The following is a 21,789-nucleotide window of genomic DNA, read 5'->3' as shown; positions in this document are numbered from 1 at the left end:
TTCTTTTATACCTACTTTTGGATTATATGATTTTAAAAAATTATTCCATTTTATCTTCACTTGTGGCTTATTTCTTATATTGTTCTTTAAACATTTTAGTGATTATACTAGAATTTATAATAGAAATCTGTAAGTATGCCCAATCTGTCTACACATATTTGTAATATCATATTGCTTCATATATAATGTATGCAACTTTGAATGCCAAACCATTTCCTTCCCCCAAACTTCACATTTCATACATTTTATTTTATATATGGAAACCAACAATATGTTAATACTATTTCTACTTTGAAAAGTCATTTTTCATTTAGGTTTGGTAGAAACAATATAAAGTGAGTTGTATGATTATTTTTACCACATTCTTATCACAATTCATGTATTCATATGATCATACTCCTTTGGCCTAAAGAACTTCTTTTAGCAATTCTTCTAGTAAAAGTCCACTGCTATTAAGCCTCTCTGATTTTGATTTTTTGAAAAGTTTTTATTCTTGCTTCATTTCATGTTTCTTGCTGGGTACAAAAATTCTAGTTTGAGAGTTTTTTATTTCAACATTTAAAAAGTGATACTCCACTGTTCCCTGGCTTACATAGTTTCTAATGAGTTACAATTTCTATCTTTGAACTCTGTACAAAAGGTGTATTTTCACTAGCTGTCTTTAAGATTTTCTACATGTGTGGTTTATTTTATTTTTCTGCTGGTGTTATATGAGATTCTTGGATGTCTGATTTTATATTTTTCATTTTGATTAAAAAAATCACAACAATTATTTGAGATATTTTGGCAACTTCATTCTCTTTCTTTTATCTGTAAGGGACTTCAATAATGCATGTATTAGACCCTGTAAATCATTTCACACATCTTCCACATTCTGCTCTATTTGTAATTTTTAATGTCTTTCTTTTTTTTGTCTTTTAACTTATATAAGGTCTATTGCCCTATCTTCAAAACACAAATTCTTTTCTAAGATATATCAAGTTTAATAATAAGCTCATCGAAGCATTCCTTAATGTTTGTTATTGTATTCTATTAGATTACTTATTACAGTTTTCATCTCTGTTTTTGCTGAAAATCACCATCTGTTTATGTTGTCTTTTTTTTTTCCAATAGAGCAGGAAAAGCAAACTATAGCCCATGGTTGTGTGTTTTCATAAATAAAGTTTTATTGAAACATAGTCATGTTCATTAACTTGTGTATTATCTATGGATGCTTTTGAGCTACAAGGGCAGAATTGAATAATTGTGTCATAAATTGTATGGTACTCAAAACCTAAAATATTTACTTCCCCTTAGAGAAAAGTGTGGCCAACCCTTGCATAGATTTAACTGCTATACATGTAAGCGAGATCATTTAGGACCAGTTATTCCCTGGCTGAGCTGCCTGCTATAACTTCCAGCCTAATCTCGCATTCATCATTATTAGTTAAATAAATGTTACATTGATTTTCTTATGCAGGAAAATTTGAATGATATACCAATGCATAATTTAAAGTCAACAAAAAAGCAAAAACAAAAACAAAAAAAAAAACAAAAAACAAAAAAAACAAACATTTGTAATACCATAGAAAGTAAAAAACACCAATTATAAAATATTCTTTTAAGAATTTTAAACTGATTATAATCAAGCCTGTAGCTCTAATTACCAGTTTCTTCAAAAAAATAAGAGAAAGTGATACTTTCAGAACTCTGGTTGCTTTGATAAATAAAGAATCTAGTAGAAAAATAATGGGATAGTGAACTGATATAGATAAAATATAGTTAAGAGAACTATCATCCAAATAGCAGTGGGTAAACCTACTTGATCCTAATTCATATGAAACATTGTAAAATTTCATTTGGAAATAATTGAGTAAAATTTTACATGGTAAATTCTGATAAATGACAATTTAATTTGTTAGCTATGAAAACAATTTTGAGCTTTTAAAAGATGAATGTCCTTTTAATATTCATGCTGTTATGTAAGGGTGAAATTATATAACACGGATTTCTTTAAAATATTCTAGCAAAAAGAAATTTGGGGGTAGTTAAAAAAGAACAGCAAAATGTTGGTAATTGTTGAGTTTAGGTTATTGAATACATTTGGAGTTATCAAACATCCTCTTTATTTTTATATGCGGTTAACAATTTCCAAAAGAAAACAAAATTTATATACAAGTACATATGTATGTATATACATACATACTTTGTAATAATGAAAAAATGTTAAAAGAACCCCATGGAAGAAACTTGTACTTCTCAGCATTTTAATTTAGAATCTATGTGATACTACATAACGGCAATCTAATGAATGAATAAGAACTATCTGACAGCCTGGGAAAGGTGCATGTCTTGAAGGATATTTTTAGCAAAACATTTTAACATAATTCTATCATCAATAAAGACATAAATTATAAGGGTCTTCGATAATAATCATGCTGAAGAATATTAAATGTTATTGTTCTAGTCATGTGTGAAAATGAGCATTTCTATATCATTTGACTAGCAAGTGACGACTTACAATGCGAGCACATGGAATTAATACCTTAAGGCTCTATTGTAATATTTGGCCAATGGCAGATGGTTTATTGAGGTATGAATACTATACTAGTAGATATGCTTTATTATCTTACCTGAATGAAATTCCAAATGGATTTTTAAAAAAGGCTTTAGTGCTTTACTTTCCAAATTATTATATTTTTGTTAACTTATATTTTCTCCCTGCAGGCGAGTGTGGTTTATCTGTTTCATGAAGTTAAACATGGGTAGGTCGCTGACATTTTCCCAGTCCAGTTATGCTCAATGGAATAGTGTAACAATAGAAATATATCTCTCCCTGCCTTCCTAGAAACTATGAGTATGTGTTATTTGTTTAATTCCTAGTCTTTGTTTGAATATGGGCTACTGTGTATAGGACCAGCTTTAAATAATTGAAATAGCCTTGATTGATTTACATTTTAAAGGCCTAAATCTAACAGCAGTCCTAAATCTAAGACCATTCCTGGAGGCAAACACTGAGAGTATGTGTTTGCATGTGCTGAGTGGACTGCAGGTTTTCTGCAGATGAAAGAGACTCATAAATAGCTTTGTGAGGATTCAGAGAGATTCAGGTGAGTAAAGATGATTTTAGGTCATATGCCATGAGTCATAAGTCGCAATATTGTTTTGGCACTTCTTTGTAGAACAACAGTAAGTAGTTAAGTTGCAATTTAATTCTTTTATCACATATCAATACAATTTTTCTTTTGAATGTGACGCTGTTTTGAGGCAGGTGGTAATAAGGTAGCCCAGACTTATTCAGGTTATACCAAGTTTCTCCTAGATTCTGGAGACAGGTTGTGGCTGGGCTGTTTCTAATGTTTTGATTTCTCGTTTTGTTTGTGTTTTCATCCATTTTTAAATAAGAACTGGGAATAGGCTGTTTCAGGAAGTGCTGATTTCCAAATGCCATTTTAAAACACAATATTAGCTTGTTCTTCTCTACCCTAGATTTGTCTTACTATTTAAAGCAATATCACAAAAACTACAGCTCAAAGTCCTTTTGCAAACAGTGTTTATTAATGTTCTAGTTACAGAACAAAAATATTAAAGCTATTTTAAACAGAGATTTTGATCATTGTTTTCTCAAAGCAACTAAAATAAATCTCACGAAGTTCTGTCTGATTGCATTTTGCAGATATCCCCTTCATAAATCATTGAGATTTGTAATACTTACTCAAATCCATCATTTGAATTTTCTGCTGTATATAACATGACAACAAAAATGATTCTCCAAGGAGAAGAATATTCTCATTAAATTCTGTATCCTATTATAGCATTTGATTTTTTGAATCACTGAGATCTCACTTCAACAAGTGGTTAATGCCTGAAAATAGCAGAAATGACCTTTTCTGCCCTCCATTAATCTCCAAGCAAAAGAAAACCAAATGTGTTCTCATAAACCAATCGTTGAATGTAACCACTATCAAAAAAAATACCAACAATTAGACAATAATTCAGAGGTTTTGATTTTAAGTACCCTGTGTGGAACAGATTAAAAGAATATTGTCTATGTATTCCAGGAGAAAACCAATTAAGCCAACCATATAATGAGCAATGATGTTCTCTCACATCTGCCAGCAAAACCAATCAACTTAATCTATTGTAGACCAGTATGTTCTATTCAGAATCCTACATGGAGGCCTTAAACCAACAAATCAAGTGCACATAGCAGACACTTGGTGACATGTTTGTGGAGCAGGAGTTCCCAGAACCGAAGTTCTTTTTAAATCAAGCTGTTAATTGCCAACACTTTAGATCTTGGGAAAAGCAGGACGGAAGAACATTCTTAATATTCTGCATGCCATATTTTCTGGATAGTTATCCTCATCTTACGTTGCCAATATTAGCTTGCAGTCAATTTGAGAAAAAGTTATAACTTTTCAAAAATGAAATTGAGCTTTGTCAATAATCAAGTTCCTTATTTTTCAAATATTAAGATATTTTCTAAAAATTAAGAATGAATGAAAGCATCAAAGGTTCGTCAACTGCTTTTCATGTAATTCAACTACTTATAATATCTAGACAATCTTGGGGCTACTTTTCTTTAAATATTTGAAGTTATTTCTGGAAGAAATTGCCATATCTGAGTAATATTTTTTGTGACTTTGGAGGGAGGTCTGAGAACTGTATTAATAACCCAAATCATGGCTCAGAAGGAAGAGTCGTTCTTCTATCTTTAGGAACCAAAAATGCATAACTCAGGGATATTTATAATTAATATTTTAGTCTTCTAGGGCCAGACAGAGAAATGAGAAATGAAAATGTATGGCATTCAAGCTTAAAGAGCTTTACCCATTACAAATACAAAGAGTTTTACCCATTGTTTCTCAGGTTTCCCCAGGACCTGAAGCAAATAAATAGATTCCCAACAACCCCAACAAGGCAGGTAAGGGCAAACTAAAATTAGCAATGATTTATTTGTATTTTCAACAAATTTTATCGAGTGCCTTTTGTATTCTAGGCACAATTCCAGAATAACAGATAAATTTGCAATGCAATTAATAGATTTCCTTAGCAGCTCTTCTTATTATTTTATTATTTTTGGTTTAGTCCATTAATCTAAGCTTCAGTTTACTGAACCAAATAACACAAATGTGATAGAGTTTTCACAATAATTTTTGTGTGTGTGTGTGTGTGTGTGTGTGTGTGTGTCCAAAATGTAACATGTGTATAAATATATAGTCAATCATGGTAAACATATATGTGCATTTTGATCAGGAACCTATTATAAACTTGAATTTATATTAACACCTAATATGTTATGTCAAATTGGATTTAACAGAATTGTTCTTTTATTTACCTATTTCACATTCTTACATGATGGAAATATTACTTTATAAACTATTATGAATTCATTATTTATTATAATTGCATTCATATTTAACCATATTTAATATTAAATTTATATATTTTTCTCTTTTATACATTCCATCTCTTACACATACATCACATGTCTAATTTTATTCCTTCTATCATTGATTAGCATTCGTATTTAGTAAAATATTTGTAAATTTTTACAGTTCAGTCTTGTCTCCATCCACTCCTTCTGTTACTATTTAAATACACGAAACGTAGAGCGCATGCTCCCTCAGGACGCTGTGTCCGCCGTCTGCAGTGATTCTGTGCATCATGGAAACCAACAAGCTCAAGTCCACGGGAGCGTATTCACCATTGTTGTGGGGTTTTGTGCCGTGAATCAGGAAGTATTGCAGTAACCACCAATCAGATAAAGGCTGAAAGCATGGAAAGTATGTAATATTTTGAGTAGCTACCTTTGTAACTTTAAGAAAAATATTCAGCATTAAATAGTATTTGATACTATGCAAGACTTCTCCTTGAGGATAATCTTATTCTTTTCCCAAACTCGTGCCCCACATAAACTAAATTAATGAGAAAAAATGTTGAGAAAACCTTTATTTTAAATGTTACTATTGCAATTCTTTTTAATTATTTGTTTTTTCAGTTACAATTGACATTCAATATTATTTTATATTAGTTTCAGGTGTAGAACATAATGATAAGACACTTATATATTATAATTTCAAAAGTGATCCCCCTAGTCGAGTACTCACCTGGCACTACACATTGTTGTTGCAACATTATTGCCTATATTTCCTGAGCTGTACTTTACATCCCCGTGACTATTTTGTAACTACCGATTTGTACTGCTTAGTTCCTTCACCATTTTTACCCAGACTTCCAATCTCTCTCCCTTCTGGCAACGATCAGTTTGTTCTCTGTATCTATGAGTCTGTTTGTGTTTTGTTTGTTCATTTATTTTATTCTTTAGAAGCTACATGTAAGTGAGATCATATGGTGTTTGTCTTTCTCTGAGTTATTTCACTTAGCATAATATCTTCTAGGTCCCTCCATGTTGTCACCAAATGGTAAGATATCCAAAGGCATTTACATGCGATACCTAATTAGTAAAAATGGCATATTGAGGATGTACTAGATTTCACTGAAGTTCTAAGATTAATGGTATATTTAATAACTTTTTAATTTTACAAATAATAAAAGCCTATTGCAGAGAGCTTGGAAATACTTGTTTTGCACATAGGTGTGTATTATTAATCCTTCCTCTATTGTATTTTTCGATAGCATTTTCGGTAGCTTCCTAATAGTTCCAAAAATATAATAATTGAGTATATACATTGTTTTTGTTTCTCCACTATTTCAAATAATGCTTCAGTAGCATCCCTGGTCCAGACATCTTTGCACACATCACTCATATTTTCCTGAGGAGTTATTTTTGAAAGGGGAATCACAGGGCTGGATTTATTTGGTGTATCACCACACTATATATGCTGCCTTACCCATCGCTGTTTGAAAGCCTGTTTCCATGCTGACACACTAATACTCTCATTGCTTTTAGATGACACATCATTGCTTATCCCTATGGTGGAGACTCCTCATACTGTCACAGGCTATCTATGTTTCTTTTTCTATGAGCTATCTGTTCAAGCTTTCTTTTGGTTTTCCTTACTAATTTGCAAGCAACCTTTATAAATGAAGATTACCAATATTTATCACATATATTGCACATGTATTCTCCAGTAAATAATACTGTGTAGCCACTTGTTACATCTTCGAATAAAAAAGAGAGCAGTATTTGAAATTATATTGCCTATATGTGAGATGTTATTGAGTTAAACTTGTCCTGAAATATCACCTATGTATTGAGAATTAAGAACAATCCTGTATTACATACAGGTAACCCCCGTATAACAAGGCACTTCTGTAATACAGTTTCGCTCTAACACGGTTCGAGAATTGGGGAAAACCCTCATACAACACGGCATTCTAGCACACGGTTTCACTCTAACACAGCTTGAGAATTAGAGAAATCCCCAAACAACACAGAGTGTAATAAGAGCTTTTAAGAGCAAAATATATCTCATTCGAAATTAGAAAAATCCTCAAACAACACGGAACGTAATAAAAGCTTAATAGTTATGATGAAGAAAACATTATTTAATACATATTAATATGTTACACTTTTGGTGAAAATTGCTTTAATAAAGACATTTCTCTTAATTATAAAAATATAAGAGTATTTTTTTAAATTTTTGGAACTTAACCCCCTTTTTCGTACTAGTTCTTTGTTTCGTGTGACATGGATTCACATAACACGGCATTTTTTTAGGAACCTAACAACCATGTTATACACGGGCTACCTGTATTTTGTTTATATTCATTATAGCTATTGTGGTTGTGGGATTTTATTTAACATCATTACCTGCCTAGATACAGGATCAGAGACTATCGGTGGTAACACGGATGCTAAGCTAGACCTTTCATGGTGGTTACCGAAAAAATAAACACAAGGCAGTGAAGGTTCGAGTGAAATGGTCCTTCAGAAGACCAATCATGGTGTCTGGGCTGGATAGGACAAAAATGATTGAGGCAACAGATGGCCTGGGAGAAAGGGAAGGCAGTCCAGGAAGCAGTGTTCTGATGACATTTGTGGGGAGTAAAGATGCAAGAGAAATATGGGTTTGATGGTGTGATTAAGATGCTGAGGTTCAGGGGTTCTGAGGACACGGTTCAGGCAGGGGTGACTTAGGAAAAGAAGGGTTGGAAGTCAGCAAATCACAGGCTGGCACCGTACAGACAAAATGCAAACCACAAGTCCGATTAAGCCAGACAACTCGGCTGAGGTTTGCATGAACCCTTCACAGGGCCTTACATGTCTCCTGTCCATCAGTTATTGGCTGGCTTTCTATCACATGTCCTCAGTGTTTCTCTCAGTGTCTTCCTATTTAGTCCCATGTTCTCAAATATCTAGTGGCTTAAAGTATTAAAGAACTTAATGTAAGGAAAGCAAGAGAAAAGTTCCCAAGATATTAAATCGATGTCTTAGTTTGTTTGGGCTGCTATAACAAAAACACTATAGACTGAGTGGTTTATGAAAAACAGACATTGACTCCTCCCAGTTCTGGAGGCTGGAAGTCCAAGATCATATGCCTGAAGATTTGGAGTCTGGTGACAGCTCCCTTTCTGGTTCATAGAGAGCCGTCTTCTGTCTGGCTCCTCAGAGAGAGTTCTCCGGGGTCCCTTTTACCAGAGCACTGATCCCATTCCCAAGGACCCACCCTAGTGACCTCATCGTGTCCCAAAGATCCCATCTCCTAATATCGCATTGAGGATTAGGATTTTAAAATATGAACTTGGAGGGAATACAGACTTTTCAGTTCATAATATTCAAGGACACTGAAAGAAAAACAATTTAGAGGAAGCTACAAGTCACACAGGAAAACCAGTGGACAGTATGCAAAATCTTGACCAAATTCAATCTAAGACAGCAATTCAAGTTTTTCTCACTGCAGTGGTCAGCCTTCTTAGAAACCTTGGTCACATCCTCAAAATATTAGGTATACCATGTCTGGACACAGAGACCAGGCCCTGGGTTTTAGGACTCTCATCATAAAACATGCATGCTAAACACCTAGTCCCGTTACAACCATTCCTGACCATCCAAATGGAGGTGAATATATCAGTACTATCATCCCTGTTCAAAGGAAACACAGAGGAGTTACAGTAACTTGCTGCATTCTGAAGTCATTGGCCCATCTTTGGAAAGTACATTAGCCACTTCTCCTTCCAGCTGCTCAGTCACTTCTTTGACAGAAACAGTGTCATTTTCCTTCAATATGAACTCTGTAAGAAAGCGGAAAATGAGCCGGGGCCTGGAAAGTGTTATTTTGTTAAGATGTATGTATTGGACAGTGCGCCAGCGGTGTCTGATTGAACTGGTAATGCACCCTTTCGCAGTGTGAAGTGACAGCCTGGGCAGTAGCCAGCGGCCCACACATCACCGTCCTCCATCACATCACCTCCGAGCCTTATTCCATTTGACGGAGACAGCCGATGCCTCTTAGAGCACAAAAACTAAACTTGCCTCGTACAACATCCTCTCTCACTTAGAAGTTGAATGTCAACTGTCAGTGTGAGGAAATGCGGGAACAGGAAACAATCAAGAACCTCACACTAGATGCTTCTGAACTTCTCCAATTATTATTCTTGTGTCTCTGTCTCTCTACCGTTTCTTCCTTTTCACTGGAATTCTTCTAAACCGTTTTCTGTCGGAGCTATTAACTTCACTCTGTTGTACTGAAATGTGGACCGGGGAATAGGGTCTTTTCAATCTGCTGTGTGTGTTTCTTCCTCTTGGCCACCATTCGAATTTGACAGAGATTTGAGAACTGATTTGAAGCTGCCAGGACAGAGCAGTATACACCATATTTCTTTGTTATTTGTGCTTAATATATAATTGGCAGCCTTGTCTGTTTTAGCTGCTCGGCAGACTTGGTTTCTGTTCCCTTGGCACTGTTCCCTCATTTTTGAACACTCAGGGACATTTATGTAGAGAGCTTTTAAATAGTCCATTTTTAGGCCAGTGTGCAAAAATCACCAGCTGACCCTGTTTTATCAAGCAACGAAGAAATGCAGTCTTTGTTGTAATCAATAGTCACTGAACTGCAAACAGATTTTGAATCAGTTTTTGCAATTTTTATAACAAACGTATCAGTAAAAAGCTTCAGAAAGTACGATTATGAGTGTGCAGAATCTCACTGAAATAATTGGTGAGAGGCTCTGATGAAACAAAATGCCCTTCACAAAACGTAAGATGCATTGAAACGCAGAAGATCTTAGCAACCCATAGCAATGACAGGGAACTCTATTATTTAAGTCAATCTTAGCTCATGAAAAGGAAACTAGAAGAGGCTGCTCCCTAGTAATCGGGTGGCCAGCAGTTTTTCTGGGAATTTTGGGTGCTGACGGCGCATTCCGGTTGACGCAGAGCTCAAGCTGACGTCATGCACGGAGTGAATTGCATTGAATCAATATTGTTATGCTACATAAGAAGAAATTTCACCCTGGACACTGGTATCTGTTCAATAGTTTGTCTGGCCCACATCTCATTTAATTAACAGAAGTTTAGAGAACACATAAAAACTTGTGAAAAAATCCATTAAAATGGGAAGTCGATCACCAGTATATTCTACTTCAGGCCCACCCTACTCAATGTACATTACAAGACCCCTCCAACCTGTACTGAGACCGATCTCCTGCAGTTATTACAGACATTGAAATCCTCAAGTTCATGGGTTGTGTACTGTCAAAGGGTCTATATTAGCATTTAAAATATACCTTAGAAAATTTTGGAAGTAATATGACACATTGTTAAGAATATCTATGAATTGTGAGATTGTTTTTAAATTATTTTTTTGTATGTAATCCTTGTATAATTTGGCAAACAATTTGTAGTTTCAAGAAAGTAAAGAAATGTTTGTCTTTTTTCCAAGTGTAAGTGGAATGAACAATCAGAAAATTTGGAGTCAGCTATGCAGACAAGCATTTTCCTAACACTTGAGCGATTTTTGAATTAAATCCTAAAGTTTCATGTCTGGAGGTGCAGTGAAGAAGTATCTCATTTTGTGTGTCTCAAAACGGCTACTACCCTATGTGAATGGACAGGCTTGACACCAAAGGTTGGCAGACTATGTCTTGAAGGGTTAGTTTGGCTGGCCACTTCTTTTCTTCTGGCCCTTGAGTGAAAACTACCTTTTGCATTTTCAAATGGTTATATTTAAAATATTTATATAAGCATCTACACAGTAATCTCCATTTAAATTAATTAATTAGCTAATTAATTAATTTTTGCCAGTCAAACCTAAAAACGTTTATTATTTGCCCCCTTAAGAAAAAATTCACCGGTCCCTGATCTAAACAAACAGTGGTTCAGATTCAAATAAGTGTGGAAAACACTAGGTTAAAATTGAAAAGGTTTGTTTCTTGCCGTTGCTGCCGCTGTTAACACTTTTAATGTGCTACTAGTACTATAACTGTAACTAAACTGTAACTTTAACTATAAATATGCAGCCTCTCCAAACGACTTGACAAATGACTGGAAAACTTATGTTCTGACATAATTTTTCATACGTTTCTTGTTGTGATTCCACAGAAAACTACTTGCTCTAGTGTGGCACCTATATTATTCAACTAGGGGAAGTTTTGTCTGTACCCTACTGGGAATCCATAGAGGTGACTTCAAGGTGAAGTTCAAGGTCGTGCAAAATGTTGCCTCTGCCTGCCAGTAGTTTAAAATCATTTTGAGGAATATATTAAGAATTGTTTTTTGCATAAATGTAGAAAGGCGTCCTTTCAAAGACCTAGCAATTAGTAGGGGAAGTCGAGAATTAAATGTGGGTTTATTATTATTTTATTCCAACACAGCCTGTGGGAGGTGGACGAAGAAGTGCCCTTCCTTACAGGGAGACGAAATCAGGCATCTTGCTTTTAAGAACTGCTTGTCTTTATCTAGAAGATCGGTAAGCAGACTTATTAATGTGTTGAATGCACTGCTAAGAACCATAAAACTCTATTTGTATCTTTTGCGTGTTGGGAGAGTGTGTAAAGTGGCCCTGCACTTGTGCTTGAAGGTGCTCAGGTGCTGTGAACGGCACAGGGGTGAGGCCAGCAGACAGCCGCTCAGCCAATGAGGAGAGCCCATGTGCTCGGGGGCGGGCTGGATCAGCCCCACACAACATCCTGGCCAATCACAGGCTCCCTGGGTGTGTCCTGTTCTTTAGAACCCCTGTGATCGATCAGTTGTGTTCATCACGGGAATAGAATCAATACCGTACACTGGTAGGGGACAGGAAGACAGCACAACCCAGGAGCATTTTTCAGGTTTCAAGGCCTGACCTCTGTGAGGCAGGTTTTATAATATCCACTTCCCAGGAATAAAAGTGATATTTAAAGAATTGTATTGCTTTCACCTAGGACATAAGCAAATCCTCTGACCCAAAATATTCCATGTTTAGCTTGCTCACCTCCCCACAGCCCTCGAAGGGCATGTGAGTCCTCTCTGGAGGCAGCCTACAGATTCCTGGCCCACCTGTACAGGAATCCCAAAAGACTTGGTGTTCTCCTTTAGATCATTTCCAAACAGGGAAATAATCCTACGTCCTAAGTGTTAATAACATAAATCGGACAGGAAATAAAATTGGTTGGACATTAAGATAACACAGTGTCAGATGGCCAGACCATACTCACAAGAACTGGAGATCTCAGGCAGGGTCAGACTTTCCTATAAGCCAAAGGATAGAGACGGCCTTGAGACAGGGTGAAGCACAGAGGCTTCCAGCAGCTTCCAGGCTGTTCCCCCTGTGTCAGGATGTTCTCTGACCCAAACTGAATCTACGACATCGCCAACAGATGTTAGATAAGATGTCACCTACGCAAAGGGAGCAACTTGGGGCATAAAACATCTCAATTTTTACTCATAAATATATACTGTCACTGATATTTTAAGTGGGCCATGCGCCAGAAATCTACAAATTCCAGAATCCATAAATCCATCAAATTGGTTTTCTATAAGAAATATAAACAGGCCAGCTATAACCTGCTAAATGCATTCTGTAGATAAGGACCCTTCATTATCTTTCACTAGTAAGTTCTACCAGGAATTCAGATTAGCGTGTTTCAAAGATTTCCTAGTCATCTTTTCTTCTTCTTTTCCTTTTTTTCTCTCACGCTGGCTGTTCCCTGGTAGAAAGCATGGGCTACAGACCAGCTGCTATGTCTTTCTTTCCCTGTCTTCATTGCCAAATAGCATTTCATAAGCACTTTATTATGCTAGGTTTTGAAATAAAAGAACTCAGCCAGGAATTGGCAAGTGGAAGAAAATCACAATAGGAGATAAAAGCATAGGAAGTAAGCTATGAAATAATAATAATAAATAAATAAATAAAAAGATGTGGGCTTGAGCCTTGACTGCATGCATACTAAGTGAGGTGAAAGTTCCACTTTCTTTACAATGGGGATGATACACTGACCTCCTAGATTTACTTATGGACTAAAGTGTTTAGCACAGTGCCAGGCTTTTGTGAAACCAGAATAAATGCTGACTATGATTTGTTATGATGTTAAAGAATATGGGGCACAGAGATCGGTCAATTTGAGAGGTGGAAGGATTCAGAAGAGCAGCAAAGGAAGTAGACAAGTTCACCAATAACCAGTTCTCCTCTACTCCTGGGTGTAGGGAGCACTTAGGGGTACGTGGCTTGTGGTGGCAGGTGGCAAGTGTCCCGAGTTACTCTCAGAGGGCCACCTCTTCTGACAGGTGCTTTCTCTCCAGGGGGCTCTTCCCAGGGGACAATGACCACAGAAGCTCTTACTGCTTGAGAGATGCCTATCAGTAACTCCTGGTGGGGACAGAACCAGAATATCTAGCTAACACAGACCCCGAGCACACCATCTTTGTGGGAGCACATCCTGTTTCGTGATTAATTCACTGAGATTATTACAGGATAACATCGGCTGTTTGGACTCACAGAACGTGCATCTAAATAAAGTCCAGCAACTCGTTATGATTACAGTAAGATTGTTTGAATTTATGTGTATTTGTTCTATTGCCACTAACATTTCTTGTTTCCCCAAGTACAAGCCAGCATTTAATGCACTGAAGGAAATGAATATACATTCATTCAATAAAAAAGAACTATTTCTTCTTGCATTTTGCAGTTTCTATTTAAAAAGGCGTACACCTGTACCAAGTCGTTGATTTTGCAGAGTACTTCTCAGCCTCAGTATGCCGTGTGCACTGAGTACACTGCCCAGAATGCATACTGACAAATGCCTGATTCTTTCCCGCCCTGATGAATAGAGCAGGTTGTCATAACAAATTGCTATCTTCTAGAACAGATTTTGAGAGGGAAAAAAAGCCAAAGAGAACATCAAGTATTCTGGGCTTTTCAGTTTACGATAAGTGGAGATCAATACCATTTATTTAAATGGACATGTACTACACCTGCTATAATGCTTTCCACAGTCATGTCAATTTGTCATTTTCCCAGAATTTTTTCTATAAGAAAAGCAGCAACAACAATGTAGGCTTTTTTTCTTTTGCTTTTCATCCATTCTATGTGAATGTTGTTTCTATAGAAAGGCTTCCATAGCCAGTGATACAAATTAAAATTTGAATAAAAAGGAAAGGAAGGTCTTGTTACTTAATTACACTTTGCTTTATTCTGGATGAGAAACATGATTAGAATATTTATTATAATAGGTAAATTATCTCAGTTCCTTTCAATGTCTTACATGGAATATAACACACATATTTTTCTCTATTTCAGTTGAATAGTCTAATTAATTGGCAAAGGTTGTAGAGTTATTTGTAGGAAATTCTAAATGATTTTATGTATTATTTCAATATATTTCATCAATTCTAAAACCAAAAATATATATTAAAATATTTTCAATATCTTCGTTATTTATTGTTCTTTGTAAGCTCACAGTTTAATGGCTCTGTCTCTGTGACCAGTTCCATCTCGAAGGGGTCCTGGCACTTTTACTGAGTGCAATGACCTACCCAATCTCTAGTAATTACTGCCACAATTCCCTCTTGTTTCACAGTTTTACCATCAAGTGAAATGATGTTTTGTTGACTTCTAGAAAGTCTTGCATTGCTCTTTCATTCATTCTTCCCACTTCTGATCAAGAACAACAAAAGATGTCTCCTTTCCACATATACTTCGAAGAGTCACAGATTCCCAAGGATTTCATGTAGCATATGTGCTGAGGATCATCCCCCACTGTGCTGAAGTTTTCACAGAGCTCATTTAACCTCACTTTCATGATGACATAGTGCCCAAACGGCCAGGTGAAAAGCCATTTCAATTATGTGACTCTGGAGCACGATGATTAGAGAAACAGCTCTTCCGGGAACGTGATGACAGAGAGCTGCCGTGTATCCTGGTGGGAAGGAGGAGGGGCTAGTTCATGGGGATCCTCACTGAGAGAACTGTCTGCACTTCAGGCTTTCACCCCCTTAGATGAACTTGTACAATTCATCCAGCAATTAGCCAGTACAGTGAGAGCCTTCACCAGGGCTCATTGCTACGCCAGTGCATCACTTCCCTTCAACAAAACAGCTCAGGGCAATTCCAGGCCCTCCCAGTGCTGATATTAACCCTCAGAGTGTGCGTACATGTATGTGATCATGTGTGTACATGAAGGTGTGTGCTTGCGATAATCTTTCATGTTTGCGCGTGTGCTCACCATTCCCATTCCTCTTCATTCCTTTAAGTAGCTCAGATTTGATATCTCGGGTCAGGCACCAGGTAGAGACAAATTGAAATGATTTCAAATGATAACGCCTTCATCCTATGCCTTAACGAATCCCCACAATTAATTATTCTAGAAAACTTAGTAGCTAACAATCAAAAATACCTAATCACACAATGGAATTTATAGATGATGTAATACAGAATTGTACACCTGAAATCTATGTAATTTTACTAACAATTGTCACCCCAATAAATTAAAAAAAAAAAATACCTAATCACAAAAGGAATGAAAACATCATGACCAAGAATAAAAAGAAAAAAAATACATTGAAACAGTAGACATAAACCCTTTACATATGGAAATTATCACACATATGTAGCAGTTATTACTCTGGTTAAAGAAATATATTAACTGAAAAAAAAATATGGGACTTGCTAAAAATGACTTGGCAGACTTGCAAAAGAACCAAATAGAAGTTATAAAAATGAAAATTGATAAAAAATGAAATTAAAACTCAAAAAATGTACTTTAAAAATAGCCATAGCAGAAGACAAAATTAATAGATGGGAGAATATGTCACAATAAATTATCCATAATTCAGCATAGAGGGAAAAGAGGTAGAAATTTGAAATAATAAACAGACTATATGGACAATAATATGAGATGAAACATAGTCTATTTGAATTTCCAAAAGGAGAGCAAAGATAGAAAATGTGGTGGGTTCAATGGAAAAGATAAATACTAGTTATTTTTGAACTGATAAAAAGTACCAGTCCATAGTATCACAGATACTAATGAAATCCGTATGGCATTTGTATGGAAGGGTAAACTTTATGGTTGTTCACAATTGTTCTACTCCTCATGGTATTTCCCAAGCATACTTGAAGTAATGTGACCATGTGACTTGCTTTGGCCAATGAAAGATGAGCATAATTTTGAGTATGTCGTTTCCAGGAAGAAACAACAAGTGAGTGTTTAGTGATACCTCCCTTCTCTTTGCTGTAAGATAGTGGAAAAGTGTGTGTGAATGGAGACTGCTTTACTATGGGTCTCGTAGAAGCTGCCCTGAACATGCACACTGAGCAAAAATAGACATTTGTTGGTTTAAAACATTGACATTAGGGGGATGTTTGTAACTCTGCATAAGCTAACTGAGCATTGCTGAAACATGAAATTAAAAAAATAAATCACTGGAACAAAAGTGAATATCAGAATGTAGAAGTGGGTATTAGTATAATCCAGTCATAAGTCAATGGGTATTTAATAAATGGTATTGCCACAGTTGATTGTCTATCTAGAAGACAAAAATAGTGGCTCTACCCTCTCATATGTCTTGGACCACATAGCAAAATACATTTTAGATGGCTGAATGTTAAAAAAAAAAAAAAGAAGAAAAATGAAAAGAGTTAATCCCAACAGAAAACTTAGCAGATTATACAAATAAGGGCAAAAAGATTTTTCCTCTTAACTGAGGCTTGAAACCCAGATGTTTTCTAAGGAAAAACTGGCATATTGGATTATAGAAAAATTCAAATCTTTGTATAGCAAAAGTTACCATAAAAATGCTAGTAGACAAATATGTGAGGTGGACACATTTTCATATGCAGATGATAATGAGTTACTAACTATAACATAAAAGGAGCTACTATGAGTTTGCAAGAGGCAACAAATAGTACAAATAAAATTAAATATAATAATTAACAGAAGTGTGAATTTATGGTCCATGAAACATAAGAAAAGATCAAATTCACTAGTAGACACATGTAAATAAAAGTAGCAGCAATAATAGTCAGATCAGAAACATGTAAGATATAATACCTACTTCTGGTAGTCGTGTGTGGACAAGGATCCTTTTAAAACATTTCTGATGAAAAAGTGGAGTGATACTACCCTTTTTTCTCAATTTATTTTTTTAAACATTTTTATTCAAGTATAGCTAACATACAGTATTTTATTAGTTTCAGGGGTACACCATAGTTATTCAACATTTATATAGCTAAAGAAGTGATTCCCCATAAGTCCAGCAGCACCCTTTTTTAAAGAAGATAATCTGGCCACATCTATTCAAATTATAAGGAAAAATGGATACATATCTTTAAACAAAAAAATCTCAATTTAGCCTTTTGATTTCTATGGGATACCTCTATTTAGCCCATAGAAATCAATTACTAGAACAGAAGGAGGGTTCTTTCCAGCTTGATTTGAGGTGGGAAAAGTACAAACAAACAAATTTTATATATGTTTGTACTCATACATATTGAGGAAGGCAGGGGTACGGGGGTGGGGGGAGGTGGGGGGAGAAGAAATGAGTGAGAGCGAGAGAGATGCATTCATATACAATAACATGCTAAGAGCAATTTCCATAAAAAACAATGAATGAGAGAATCATGATGCAAAAAGAAAAAATCAGTAACATAGCCCATTTTTGTAAAACAACAATAAAACCCACAAGCTCCTGTAGGTGTATCTGGCAGCTTACTGTACTGAGAGCCTGGGAACAGGGCTCAGGTGAACTTCCTGTCTGTGGGAGGCGATGCCTAGGTAGGATTGAGGAAAGAGAGACGGGGACGGCCAAGGGGCTGTAATGGCAAGAGCCCAAACGTGCTCTAGATGATATTCGCACATCCGCTGGGAGTCACACGGGGGGAGGGGGGGTCTCCAGAACTGAGTCTGAACAATGACTCCATCACCTTCTGTGCCCCAGTGGTTGGGGGCGCCCTGCTCTTTCATGGGTAGTCGCTTATCTTTACAGTATCTCATGACCATGCTGTTGGGGAGAAGAAAGGACAGACTGACCCATTCTGGTTGTTACTATGTATCACCATGTGCTAGTTAGTAAAGAAGAAGATGATAGAAGACACCCATGTAATAAAGGAGAAAAGATGAACAGGAAGAAAAACAGACCACTAAGAAAGTCACACACATACAAGCATACAATCACATTTGCATATTGCTGTAAAATTATTTGTGTGGGTGGGTATAAAAATTTGTGCAGTTTAAATATTTCCTAAATTGGATGAAACAAAACAGAGATATAGGGGATCATGAGTTAGATCATTTCATATTACAAAACTTGAGTTTTAATTTATAATGATTAATAAGCATATGTGATTATAATGATTATAGAATATTTAAAAGATATAAATAAGGAATAGAAGAAAATAATTTAAAGTATTTCTGTGGCTTAGATTAAATTTTAATTAAAAATACTTGTCTTATAAAGAAAGCAATATATGTACATTTCTTTAAATATAGGAAACCAAAAAAAAAAAAAAAAGAAAGTAAAGAATCTATTATATGTGTGTAAATTATTCTTTAAGTTGTGATCATGCCATATATACTGTTTCATAATCTGTTTAACTCTCTTCCATTACCTGCTTTATGGTTATCAAAGCATTTATTATCTCAAATAATCTTGAACTCATTAGAAGGTAAACTGTGAGCTCATAGACTTTTCCTGCCTTGCTCACTGCTTTTCCAATAGTACTAGAAGAGTTCCTCACACAAAGCAGATGTTGAATAATACAAATTATGGAAAAAAAAAGTTTGTTTTTTATTTAATTTACTGCATGTGCTTTCGTGGATAATGGGTGCCCTGTTACAGGAAGTATGAAGTTAGTTAAGTAGTGAACTAGTGTTTTATGTTTAATCTTGTTTTCAAAGTTTTTATGATTAGAAGGAATGCTCTACATTCTTGCAGCTACTCTTGACACACAACCTTTGTTATTTCCTTGATTTAAATTTCTAGACATGAGATTGGTGCGTCAAAGGGTATGCATATTTTAAGTACTTTCATATACTTAGCCAAATTGAGATATATCATCTTTTTTCTTTTTTATCAGCTTTACTTAATATCTTGAGCCTTTGCCAACACTGTACATTACCATCCCTTTGCCAGTTTGAAAGATGAAAAATGACTTCTCGTTTTGTTTGTATTTACATCTCTTGGATAATTAACAAGTTTGGACTTTATCGTACTAATTTATGAGTTACTTTTTCATATATTTTGCCATTCTTAATGGAGTAATTGTCTTTTTCTTACTGATTTCTTGGAGGTTTTCAAAGAATAAAATAATTAATCATTTGCCTATCATGTTATAAATATTCTTCCCAGTTTGTAATTTGCCTTTTATTCACACTGATAATTTTCTAATGATATTCGAACTTAGTTTTTCCATTTCTAGCATCTCGGTCAGCAGATCATGCCAAGAAATCTCAAGTAAGTTTTTAAAAAAAACCATTTTATTACCTGATTTTTGGTGTTTCTTGTTTATTCTTTTGAATTGACTTCTTTTTATAAATATGGTTAATATCTGTGGATTTCTACACAGCATTTGAAAAACTCGCTCGTGATACATAATTGTGACCCTAACAGAATCATGTAGTTAGGTGGCTACTGCAGTTTAAATCATACATGAGCAAATCACAGATCATGGCAACTCAGAAGCAGGTATGGATGGACCTATCGAGTGGACTCTATTCCTGACCGTGACCTGTTGGTCTAACTGCTGATTAAAGTGTTAATGACATAGAGAAGATTTGCATATAAAATCTACCGGTGGAACCAGGCTGAACAGGGTATTAAACTGACTTGGACTGCCAGATTTCAAGTAGCTTTCCATTGACCCTGGGACAAAAGGGTGGTATGACACCTTCGCGATTCAGCCCAGGGAAACCGCGCATCTTCGCTCCTCCACAGCCCCTCAGCAAGGAGTGCGTCTTGCGAAAAGGTATGAAGAGGGTCATCCAGGAAACCCTGGGCAAGCTTGTGTGTCCGTTGGTGTCCGCCTCCCACCTGAGCGGTGTGAGGGGCAGCGCTCCCCCGCGTCCGTGCACTTGGACGATGGAGCGCTGTGACTGCAGCGGGGCAACACGTGCTTTACGTTCCTGGTTTACAACACACGAGCCAAGTGAGAGGCAGCTTTCCTTGGGTTCGCCTTAAATCTTGGCCAGGTGAAATACTCAGAATGGAAAGACGACCTCAGTGGATGGATGCATCACAAAAGGCTGAGGGAGAAAAGCAGAGACACACACTGGCTGGGTGACGGACTGAAGGGGAGACTGTCACAGCCATGGGAGGGGGGGTCCCTGAAAAACTCACAAGTGTATTAAAAGAATTTGCATCGTTGATCATGTGTCAGATGTAGACAGAGGCACCTTTGAGGGAAAACCAAGTCCAGGAATTGTCAGGACAGTATCAGAAAAAGTGAAATATTTCCTGCCCGTTTACTACTTTACTTCCTGACCCCATCCTTAACCTTAAAAAAGTCAGAAAACCGTCTTTAAAAGGGTGGGAACGCAGGCCACACCACCCTGCCTTCAAAGCAGGAGTCCCTCCTTCAAGCGAGCCCAAACCAATAGATCTAACTTCCAATTAATCTGGAATGTTTTTTCTCACTAGAATAAGACATTTTAATTGTGGAGAATTATGGAATTGAGAACATGTGTGGAACACGCTGAAACATTTTGGAAAAATTTCTATCAGTAAAAAGGGAACTGAAAAGTTATGCTCCTGACCTACGTTCCACTAGTGTAGGAAAAAACTCGTTCCACAAACTAGGTTTGAATGCTTGGTGGGGAGAATAAAAAGAATTGTTTCTGATCCACTGGAAATCCTGTTTCTTCAACATCAAATTATAGCTCAGGACTCAAAACTATAAGAACATATGGCAAAATGAAGAATTTTAAAGCTGGCCAATGGTTAGACGCCTCATAAAGTAAAAGTGAAACGAACTTGATTGTAGTTTATGAGTGTATTCATTTAGGGATAATTATTGAACTCTACAATTATGGTTTGTGTACCTTTCTGTTTATCTCACATAATTGAATGAAAAAATGTGAAAATCCTCTGGTTTGACAAGTCCACTTGAAAATGCTTTATGAATTTTCAAAATTCTTTATGAATTCATATAGAATTTTGAAAAGAGTAGCAGGTCCTAACTGACCACTGTGCATGTGTGTGGTGAAAGCTGACTGCTCTAGGCTCCAAGTGCCCAGGACAGGCACTGAAATGGAGGGACAGTGAAGAGTCTGCCTCTTGCACACTCAATACCTTCCTGATGCTAAGAAATGTCCACAAGTCTCACCATAGATTTGCACGTTGAAAAGGGACTTCTGTCCAAACAGAGTACTCAGAATGGAAAGAAGGCCTCAGAGGATGGGTGGACCACAAAAGGCTGAGGGAGAAAGGCA

Source organism: Rhinolophus sinicus, chromosome 2 (assembly GCF_057876585.1).
Source record: "Rhinolophus sinicus isolate RSI-liver-muscle chromosome 2, RSI-T2T, whole genome shotgun sequence".
Classification (NCBI taxonomy): domain Eukaryota; kingdom Metazoa; phylum Chordata; class Mammalia; order Chiroptera; family Rhinolophidae; genus Rhinolophus; species Rhinolophus sinicus.
The sequence above is the reverse complement of the archived record's forward strand: the minus strand, read 5'-3'. Positions refer to the sequence as shown.